Source organism: Trichechus manatus, unplaced genomic scaffold (genome assembly GCF_000243295.1).
Source record: "Trichechus manatus latirostris isolate Lorelei unplaced genomic scaffold, TriManLat1.0 scaffold00186, whole genome shotgun sequence".
NCBI classification, from domain to species: Eukaryota; Metazoa; Chordata; class Mammalia; order Sirenia; family Trichechidae; genus Trichechus; species Trichechus manatus.
This window is the reverse complement of record NW_004444122.1, coordinates 3,503,059-3,514,019: the sequence shown is the minus strand read 5'-3', so window position 1 is coordinate 3,514,019 and position 10,961 is coordinate 3,503,059. Positions and strand designations below refer to the sequence as shown.

Sequence of the window (10,961 nt, the reverse complement as noted above, 5' to 3'; positions counted from 1 at the left end):
CCTGGTGGTGCAGTGGTTAAGAGCTCAGCTGCTAACCAAAAGGTCAGCAGTTCAAATCCACCAGCCGCTCCTTGGAAACCCTATGGGGCAGTTCTACTCCATCCTACAAGGTTGCTATGAGTTGGAATTGACTCTACGGCAATGGGTTTTGGATGACAGTAAAAAATGGTTACACAACGTTGTGAATATACTAAAAGTCACTGAGTTGCATATTTTTAAGAGGTGGATCTTATGTTACGGGAGTTATAGCTCAATAAAAATAAGTCAACTTAAAAAAAAGATTTTAATCAGGTGATTAGTTATGCAATTGATATATAAAAATTAATAGCTTTTCTATAGAAAAAAGAATCAGTCAAAATATATAATGGAAGAAAAGCTCCCATGTACAATAGCAACCAAAAAGATGACATACCTATGAATAAATAGGCAGGAAATATGTAGAAACTACATAGAGAAAACTTTTAAAAGGAAAGTAAGTGGAAAGACTTTTTTGCTCTTTGAAATTTTTAATTTGTCTCTTAATGTAATAACTATATTCAATGAGTTTCCAAATAAAATATCAAAATGATTTTTTGAAGCTTAACAAGAACTAAAATTTATCAGGAAGAATACTCATGCAGAACACCCAGGTAATTTATGAAAAAGAAGAGTAATTAAATGGAAAGAAAACCAGCTGCCATCAAGTGGATTCTGACTCACGGCAACCCCGTATGTGTCAGATTAGAACTGTGCTCCGTAGAGTTTTTAATGGTCAGTTTTTCAGAAGTAGATCGCCAGGCTTTTCTTCTAAGGCAACTCTGGGCTGACTTGAACTTCCAACCTTTTGGTTAAGCAGCTGTCTTGGTCATCTAGTGCTGCTGTAACAGAAATACCACAAGTGGATGGCTTTAACAAACAGAAGTTTATTCTCTCACAGTCTAGTAGGCTAGAAGTCCAAAATTCAAGGCTTTCTCTCTCTGTCGGCTCTGGAGGAAGGTCCCTGTCATCAGTCTTCCTCTGGTCAAGGAGCTTCTCAGCACAGGAACCTCAGGTCCAAAAGACATGCTGTGCTCCCAGCGTTGCTTTCTTGGTGATATGAGGTTCCCCTGTCTCTCGGCTCGCTTCTCTCTTTTATATCTCAAAAGAGATTGGCTTAAAACAAAATCTAATCTTGTATATTGAGTACTGCCTCATTAGCATAACTGCCAGTAATCCCGTCTCATTAACATCACAGAGATAAGATTTACAACACATAAGAAAATCACATCAGATGGCAAAATGATGGACAATCACACAATAGTGGGAATCATGGCCTAGCCAATTTGATGCACATTATTTTGGGGGGACACAAGTCAATCCATGACAGCAACTGAGCATGTTAACCATTTGCATCACCAAAGGACCAGAATGGAAAGAACTATCCCTAAAATATATTAGCAAGCTATCATATCTATACATTATACATATATAGTTGTTGTCCAGTGCCTTCAAGTCAGTTCTGACTCCCAGCGACCCCATGCACAACAGAACGAAACCCTGCCCGGTCCTGCACCATACTCACTATCGTTGTTATGCTTGAGCCCATTGTTGTAGCCACCGTGTCAATCCATCTCAGTGAGGGTCTTCCTCTTTTTGGCTGATGCTCTACTTTACCAACCATGATGTCCTTCTCCAGGGAGTGATCCCTCCTGATAGCATGTCCAAAATATGTGAGACATAGTCTCACCATCCATGCTTCTAAAGAGCATTCTGGTTGTACTTCTTCCAAGATATATATATATATATATATATATATATACATATATATTTATTTATTTATTTTTTTACTGAAGAAGAAATAGACCAATAGAACAGAAGAGATTACATAAATAGACTTAAATGCATACAGAAATTTAATTTATAATAGAGTTGGCATTTCAAATCAATGGGGAAATTAGGAATTATTCAATAAATGATGTAGGTATAACTGACCCTTTGGGAAAAAAATAAGCTAAATCCTTATGTTACTCCTTGTATCAAAATGAATAACTGAGAGATCAACATTTTAAACAAAAAATATACTGTAAGACTTTTAAAATATAGGAAAATTTACTTATATTCTTGAAGTGAGGAACAACTTGTAAGCCTAGAGCCATAAAGAGAAGAAAGAGAAAAAAAAACCTGGTAAATTTCATTAAATAAAAATTTCTAACTTTCATACAACAAAAACAATTACAAATAAAACATTATATATATGCAAAACTAGATAAAATATTTGGAGCATATATGAAAAAGATGATTTTCTTAATTTATGAAGAAAATGTAGAAATCAATAAGAAAACCATCATCATCAACCTGATTGAAAAATGGGCAGAGCGTGAAGAGACCTTTCACAAAAAAAATTACAAATGATTGAATTAACATATGAAGCATTCAACCTCATTTATAATTTTAAAAAATGAAATTAAAAAAAACAGGGTTCCATTTTCATCTTTTGAATTAGGGAAAATACAAAAGCTGGCAAGAGTGTGAAAACATCGGCACTATTATCACAGTGGGTACATACACTGATGGAACATTTTGGACCAGCATTTGAGCAATAGCTACCAACATTGTATTATACTCGCACGTTCTACAATCAGGAATTCATCTTATAGTTACACTGACCAATGTTTACCAAGATATGTGCACAAGGACATTCATCACAGTGCTGTCGGCTATGTCAGAAAACAAGGCAAAAGCAAGACAAAACAGATGGAAACAACCAAAGAATCCAGCAGCAAGGGCGAGATGAACTAACTCACACTACATCCTCCCCACTCTGACGCAGACCACACCACCTCCGGTCTGGAAATTTTTGTGTTCTTGTTGTTATTAGCAGCCTTGGTAGCGAAGCGGTTAAAAGCTCAGGCTGCTCACCAAAAGGTCAGCAGTTTGAATCCACCAGCTGCTCCTTGGAAACCCCACAGGGCAGTTCTACTCTGTCCTATAGGGTCGCCATGAGTCAGAATCGACTGGACAGCAATGGGTTTGGTTTTTGGTTTTGTTGTTGTTAGGTGCCATCGAGTTGATTTCGACTCAGAGCAACTGTATGTGACAGAGTGGAACTTCCCCATAAGGTTTTCTAGGATGTAATCTTTATGGGAGCAGATCGCCAACAAACCCGTTGCCATCAAGTCGATTCCGACTCATAGTCTCCCTATAGGACAGAGTAGAACAGTAGCATCTAAATGATTCTTCGTGTGTCCTCTCTTTTCTCTCCATCTTGCCCAAGTCCATTTCTCATCCTGCGATCAGAGACATCTTTTCAAATGCAAATCTGATTATTTTATACACACACACACACACACAAACACACACACCCTGCTTAATACCCTTCAGAGATTTCCAGGATAAAACCCAAACTCCTTACCGTGGCCTATAAGATGGTGCCATACTCTGGTCTACCTGCCCTGCAGCCTTATCTCGGGCCAGAGTCCAGCCTTAATTTCAGTCCCTCATACTCACAATGCTACCTCCTGCCCCAGGAACTTTGCACATGCTATTCCATCTGCTTAGAGATTTTTATTTTTCATTCTTCTATGTGTGTATTTTTGTGTGTATGAGAATGTCTAAAGTCATACTTTTTTACTTTATAATTTTCTGTAATAAAAAAACAATTAAAATGTTATAAGCAATCTTAAAGCCAAAACCATTGCATTATTCCTATTGTTTATTTGGCCTTCCCTAAAGAAATCGCATCCTGACATGATCTTAAACTATTTATTGTCTAGACAGCTAAACTTCCTCTGCCCTTGTTTACTCACCATCAATAATGAGGGTGTCTGCCTGAGGAGGGCACTTCTTTCCCTTTTAATTTTCACAAAAGAGAAACTCAGCTGGCAGATGCCTCCTTTGCAGGCCTTCTGGCCAGCCTCACATTTGTTAGGAGGTGGGGGCAGGGGCAAACCCCACGCTGTAATCAAAGTCCCTCTGATTGAGCCTGTCCAGAGAATCTCCAGGCAAACTCCAACACAAACCTCCCCTAATGGCTATTTTCTGTGCAAAGCAATCTTTTTCAAATTGTACTATGGTTTCTTCTGGATGGTCTCTCAACAGAAAAGAAAGATGGGAATGAGTACTAGATGTAGTAAAACCAGAACCAAACTAAACCCATTGCCATCAAGTCTATTTCAACCCATAGCAACCCTACAGGACAGAGTAGAACTGCCCCATAGGGTTTCTGTCTTAGTTATCTAGTGCTGCTGTAACAGAAATACCACAGGTGGATGGCTTTAACAAACAGAGATTTATTCTGTCACAGTCTAGGAGGCTGGAAGTCCAAATTCAGAATGCCAGCTCCAGGGGAAAGCCTTCTCTCTCTGTTGCCTCTGGGGAAGGTCCTTGTCATCCGTCTTCCCCGGTTGAGGAGCTTCTCCTGCAGGAACCCCGGGTCCAAAGGACGCTATTCTCCTGGCTCTCGTTTCTTCGTGGTGTGAGGTCCCCGTCTCTCTGCTGGCTTCTCTCTTTTGTGTCTCAAAAGAGATTGACCCAAGATACAACCTAATTTTGTAGATTGAGTTCTGCCTCATTAACATAACTGCCTCTAATCCTGCCTCATTAACATCATAGAGGCAGGATTTACACCACATAGGACAATCACATCAGATGACAAAATGGTGGACAATCCCACAATACTGGGCATCACGGCCCAGCCAAGTCAGCACACATTTTAGAGGGACACAATTCAATCTGTAACAGTTTCCAAGGAGCAGCTGGTGGATTGGAACTGTCAAACTATTGGTTAGCAGCTGAACTCTTAACCACTGTGCCACCAGGGCTCCAGATGTAGTAAACATCCTGCTTAATAATTTAGCCAGCCTTTAAAAAATCATATATTTAAAGAAAAAGCATAACCGGTCACTCAATCATAACACCATAATTAGATGGATAATAGGGCACTTGGAATGCCATTCTCTAAGGACTGGGTTCATATGGAAAGACAATCTGATGGGTTTCTTGGCCTATTAAGAGGTACCTCTAAAATTCTCCAGAAAGGCAATAATTTTATTTTTTGCTATTTTTTTAATTGTGTAAATGTAGAGGTAACAAACCATTTGCCATTTCAACAATCTTCACACCTGTAGTTCAGTGACATTAAATACGTTCATCACGTGGTCCAGTCATCACCATTAACCATTCCCGTTTTCCATTGCCCTTAACAGAAGCTCAGGGTCCCCTAAGAGTTGTATCTTCCTTTTCCCCTCCCTCTCACCCATGGCTGGTTATCACCAATAAACTCTGATCTCTATAAACCCGTCTATTCTAGATATTTCATGTAAGTGGAATTATACACCATCTGTCCTTTGGCGACCACTCATTTCACTCAGCAGAATGTTTTCAAGGTTCGTCCATATATTGGTAGGCATCAGGGCTTCATTCCTCTTTGTGGCCGAGTAATATTCCTTTGTATGTATGTACCACATTTTGTTTCTCCATTCATCCATTGATGAACATTTAGGCTGTTTCCACCTAATAATTTTATTTTAAAGCCAAGCTTTAAATAAGCTATTTTTTCTAAGGGTTTATCTTGTTCTCCACCAGTAGTCCTGGCATATTCCCTCACAGTACCTTTCATGGCAGAGCTATGGGGATAAACTGCCTATGTCAACTGCCCACCACCTGCAACAGTGACCGTTTCCAACTCATAAGACAGAGGCAGGTGCTCCAGAAGAGGTGGGGCTGTAGGCATGTTTATCAGGTCAGGGCCTTTGTAAAGTCTTCATGGCATAATGCCCAGGAAAATAAACACTGGGCTTGTAGTTCAAAGCTCCATTTGTACAACTTTTTCCCATGAAGGATTTTCCTTGGATGGCTTATTAGGGGGTAAAGGTGCAGCTGGCCAAAAACAGCCAATGAGCCTGGTGACAGCAATAGTTGCTCACCTGAGACATAAGCCTCAAGGTGAACAGAACTTCCTACACAGATGAGGCAGCTGTCCCTGAGCAGAAGTCGGCTGTCTCTAAATCCTGAGATCAGCAAAAGTGTCACAGTGTCCCAAGGAATTTACTTGCAGAGAAAGCTGTGACTTTTTTTATACCTGGAGTTTTAATTCTCAAAGCTACTTTTGAAATACAGTCAGACAAGGGTACAAATTAGTCACAGTGACTCTTTGCTCTGCATATAAATGTTGAGAAGTTGTCCCAAGTGAGTGTGCTACACAGGACACGGGATCCAATGTCACAGAGGGAAAAGAGAAGCCCATCTTCCAAATGCAGAAGGCATTGCATCATTGCAGGGCTGGAAAGCAAGGGCTCTGTGGGGCAGGGATAGGCAAATTTACCTCCTTTCACAGGAAATGGGTGAAGCCTTACTCGAAATTATTACTCAGACGTTTTGTGCTGTGAAGGAAATGTCTTCTGATAGCACAAAAGCTATTGGTTTCCTGTTGTGAACCGAGAGTTTCTGGCCTGCCCAAGAATGGACAGGAAGGGAAAGGGTGGTTGTCCCTTGGAAGTCCTTGTTTAATGAAAATGCCAGCTCAGGGCTTCCAGGACACTCCAAAGGGCCAAGGGGAGGCTGGAGGTTAGAAAGAGGTCACGTGAGTAAGGGAGGCATGTGAAGAGTGTACAGAGGCTAGCTGTGTGACACTTGAGTTCCACAAACATTTGTTGAGCAATTCTACACACTGAGTACTTGCTAGGTGTTGGGTATACCAGATGGCTTTGGCAGCTTCTACCTCTAAATAATAGCCCAGTAGTGGAAACTGAGAAGTCCTGGTGGAACATTAGTTAAGCACTTGGCTGCTCACCAAAAGGTCAGTGGTTCAAACCCACCAGCTGCTCAGTGGGAGAAAGATGTGGCTGTCTGCTTCCGTAAAGATTACCAAATCCACTGCTGTTGAGTAGATTCCGACTCATAGTGACCCTAAAGGACAGAGAAGAACCACCCCGTAGGGTTTCCAAGGCTATAAATCTTTATGCTCAGAGAGACTGGTGGGTTCAAACTGCCGAACTTTTAGTTAGCAGCCAAGAGCTTTAACCACTGTGCCACCAGGGCTCCTCCATAAAGATTACAGCCGTAGAAAGACTATGAGGCAGTTCTACTCTGTCCTACAGGGTCATTATGAGTCAGAATGGATTCAACAGCAGTGAGTTTGGGTTTTTTTAGTGGAGACTAATACTAAGATGTATTTTGAATAATATGATAAGGGCTAAAATGGAGCTATGCCTAGAGTATTAAGACAATATATCACTGTACCTTGGACAAATATTTACACCTTTTGGGCTCAGTTCCCTTTTGTTTATGGTGAAGTTAAGGAAAAGAAGTAGAATATAAGATTTCCCAGATAGTAGTAATAATTATTGAGCATTATGTTCTAGGTACTTTCTCTGTACTTTCTCATCTAATCCTCACAACCAACTCCATGATATAGGTTCCATGAGGTTTATAAAGGATGAGAACTTACTGAAGGTCACAGTTTATAAGTAGCAGAGCTGGACTGGTGAAAAACAAGACTCCAGGAATTGATGGAATAATGATTTAGATGTTTCAACAAATGGATGCAGCACTAAAGATGCTCACTTGTCTATGTCAAGAAATTTGGAAGACAGCTACCTGGCCAATCAACTGGAAGAGATCCATATTCGTGCCCGTTCCAAAGAAAGGCAATCCAACAGAATGCGGAAATTATTGAACAATATCATCAATATCACATGCAAGTAAAACTTTGCTGAAGATTATTCAAAAGCGGTTGTGGCAGTACACCGACAGCGAACTACCAAAAGTTGAAGCCAGATTCACAAGAGGACATAGAATGAGGGATATCATTGCTGATGTCAGATGGATCTTGGTTGAAAGAAGAGAATACCAGAAAGATGTTTACCTGTGTCTTATTGACTATGGAAAGGTATTTGACTGTGTGGATCATAACAAATTATGGACAACATTGTGAAGAATGGGAATTCCAGAACACTTAATTGTGCTCATGCGGAACCTGTACATAGACCAAAAAGCAGTCATTAGAACAGAATCGAACAGAACAAGGAGATACTGCATGGTTTAAAGTCAGGAAAGGTGTGTGTCAGGGTTGTATCCTTTCACCATACTTATTCAGTTTGTATGCTAAGCAAATAATCTGAGAAGCTGGACTATATGAAGAAGAACACAGCATCAGCATTGGAGGAAGACTCATTAACAATCTGCAATATGCAGATGACACAACCTTGCTTGCTAAAAGTGAAGAGAACTTGAAGCACTTAATGAAGAAGATCAAAGACTACAGCCTTCAGCATGGATTTCACCTCAACATAAATAAAACAAAAATCCTCACAACTGGACCAATAGGCAACATCATGATAAACAGAGAAAATATTGAAGCTGTCAAGGATTTCATTTTACTTGGATCCACAATCAATGCCCATAGAAGCAGCAGTCAAGAAATCGAACGACGTGCTGCACTGGGCAAATCTGCTCCAAAAGAACTCTTTCAAGTGTTAAAAAATGAAGATGTCACTTTGAGGACTAAGATGCACCTCACCTAAGCCATGACATTTTCAATTGCCTTATATGCACATGAAAGCTGGACAATGAATGAAGACCAAAGAAGAATTGACGCCTTTGTATTATGATGTTAGCAAAGAATATTGAATATACCGTGGACTGCCAGAAGAACAAACAAATCTGTCTTGGAAAAAGTACAGCCAGAACGCTCCTTAGAAGCAAGAATGGCAAGACTTTGTCTCACATACTTTGGACATGTTATCAGGAGGGACCAGTCCCTGAAGAAGGACATCATGGTTGATAAAGTAAAGGGTCAGCAAAACAGAGTAAGACCATCAATGAGATGGATTAACACAGTGGCTGCAACAATGGGCTCAAGCATAACAGGAATTGTGAGGATGGTGAAGGATCAAGCAGTGTTTTCTTCTGTTGTCGATAGTGTCACCATGAGTCAAAACCTACTCAGTGGCACCTAACTACAACAGAGCTGTATTCTAGCATTAACCCCCTCCATCAACCCCTCCCCTCCATTCCAGAGCCTCCCTTCTCCAATATACTTGGAAAATGATAGGGATTTCCACAAAGCCCAAGTTTGGTCTTGAGTCATACTCTTGGCAAGGTGTACCATCTTGCTTTTGTCAGTATTGCTGTTGGCCACCACTATCCTCACTGCTGGTCCAGCACCAGCAAATTCAAGACTATGTAAGTCCAGGCAGGTGCTACTGCCACGTTGGCATCTGAGGAAGGCAATGTGGGAAAGCCTAATCATCCCTTAAAGACTTATCCTGTAGGCCCCTCACAACACTACCTCATGAACTGCATGAGTGAGGCTGATTTTAATAAAGAGTTTGGGTAACTAAAGAGAATTACAATGTAGAAGTAATTTCCAATGGTTCACAAAATAGGAATGTTCCCATCATTCAAAAGTAAAGTATCTCTCCCCAAAAAGCCAAAAATCATTAGGGGATAATGGCTTGTGGCCACCACCCTGTTCCTAGGCTTGCTTCCCTCTCTCTCTGGCTTTATCCTTGTTTTCTACTCCATGCTTCTAGTCCTGCCTTGCCATCCAAAAGGGTTCTTGGCTTTGCCCTAAGATCTGTTCTCCCCTCCCACCAGTAAAATCCTTAATACACAGTCACCTGCAGAGAAGGACGGAGAATGGATCTGAGGCTTTATGCCCCAATTACTGCTGTTACTCTTCGCTTGGCACAGGTTCCTGCCTCTTTGTGTTTGTATACCTGTCCATTGCATTAGATTGCTGAACGGAAAACAACCACCTCTATCTAATCCAAAAAATGACAGCTCAATTTTTTTTTCTTACCACTTGGTATATAGTGCATGCATGCCTGCATTCAAATATTTATGAGATTTCAGATAAGTGTCTACCAAAGGCTGAGTAATGTCCTGGCACTAGGGATTCAGGACAGAAATGCATAGAATATTACTGTCTTCCAGGAGTGAGTTCTCAGTCTAATGGGGGCACTATTTGTAGTCCACACTGTAGGATGACTCACTCCACACCCCATCCCAACTCTCTTCTCCCTTCCTTTCCTCTGTGATAGAGATTGGAGTCCCTGGGTGGTGTAAATGGTTAACATGGTTGATGGTTAACCAAAAGGTTCAAGGTTAGACTCCACCCAGAGACACCTCGGAAGAAAGACCTGGCAATCTACTTCTGAAAAATCAGCCATTGAAAATCATATGGAATCTCTTTCTTTTTGCCTTGGTGCATCCCTCAAAGCAAAATGAGTCACCAGCAGTTCTACTGGAGTCACCCGTGGAAATGCAGCTGGCTTCCCACTTTTGCCACGTGTGCTCAAACCAGCATGGTCTGATCTGGAAATATGGTCTCAAGACGTGCAGCCAGTGCTTCCACCAGTACGGAAAGAATATAGGCTTCATCAGGTTGGACTAAGTGATTTTGCTTGAATGGATTATCCAAGACATCTACTCAACAAAAGACACAATGCAAACTCCTTGTACATTAAATTAAAAATCTTCAATTAAAAAAAAAAAACCACAACTCTATGGAGCACGGTTCTACTCTGACACACATGGGGTCGTCATGAGTCAGAGCCAACTCAATGTCACTGGTTTTTGGTTTTATCGCTATTACATTGCCTCCATTAGACTGAGAACCCCCTCCATAGATTGGAGAGCTGAAGACTTGTTTATCTACTCTCCCTTCTAGCTAGCAACGGCTATGTGATAGAGTTCAGGTCAATGAAATATAAACACAAGTCTGTTGAGGGGTGTTCTGGAAAAGCTTTTGCTATTACGTGAAAAGAGAGACAGATAAAAACACAGCTTTTTTGCTTCCTGTCTGGAATGCAGATACGATGCAACAGCCATCTTGCAAAGAAGAGGTGACAAGCCAGACACTAAGCACGGTGGAGTAGTACAGAACGTCCCTGGGTCCCTGACAACGTTGTTGAGTGTATTTTCCTGCTTTGGGCTGCCTGCTTTTGCACATCTTATTATGAGAAAAGTAACCTCCACTTGTTTAAGCCACTGTTTGTAGT

General features: G+C 40.9%; 1 pseudogene; it reads left to right on the top strand.

The window, feature by feature from the left end:
- Nucleotides 1–10,184: 10,184 nt before the first annotated feature.
- On the top strand, nucleotides 10,185–10,354 carry LOC111822635 (40S ribosomal protein S29 pseudogene; annotated as a pseudogene).
- The last annotated feature ends 607 nt before the right edge of the window (nucleotides 10,355–10,961 follow it).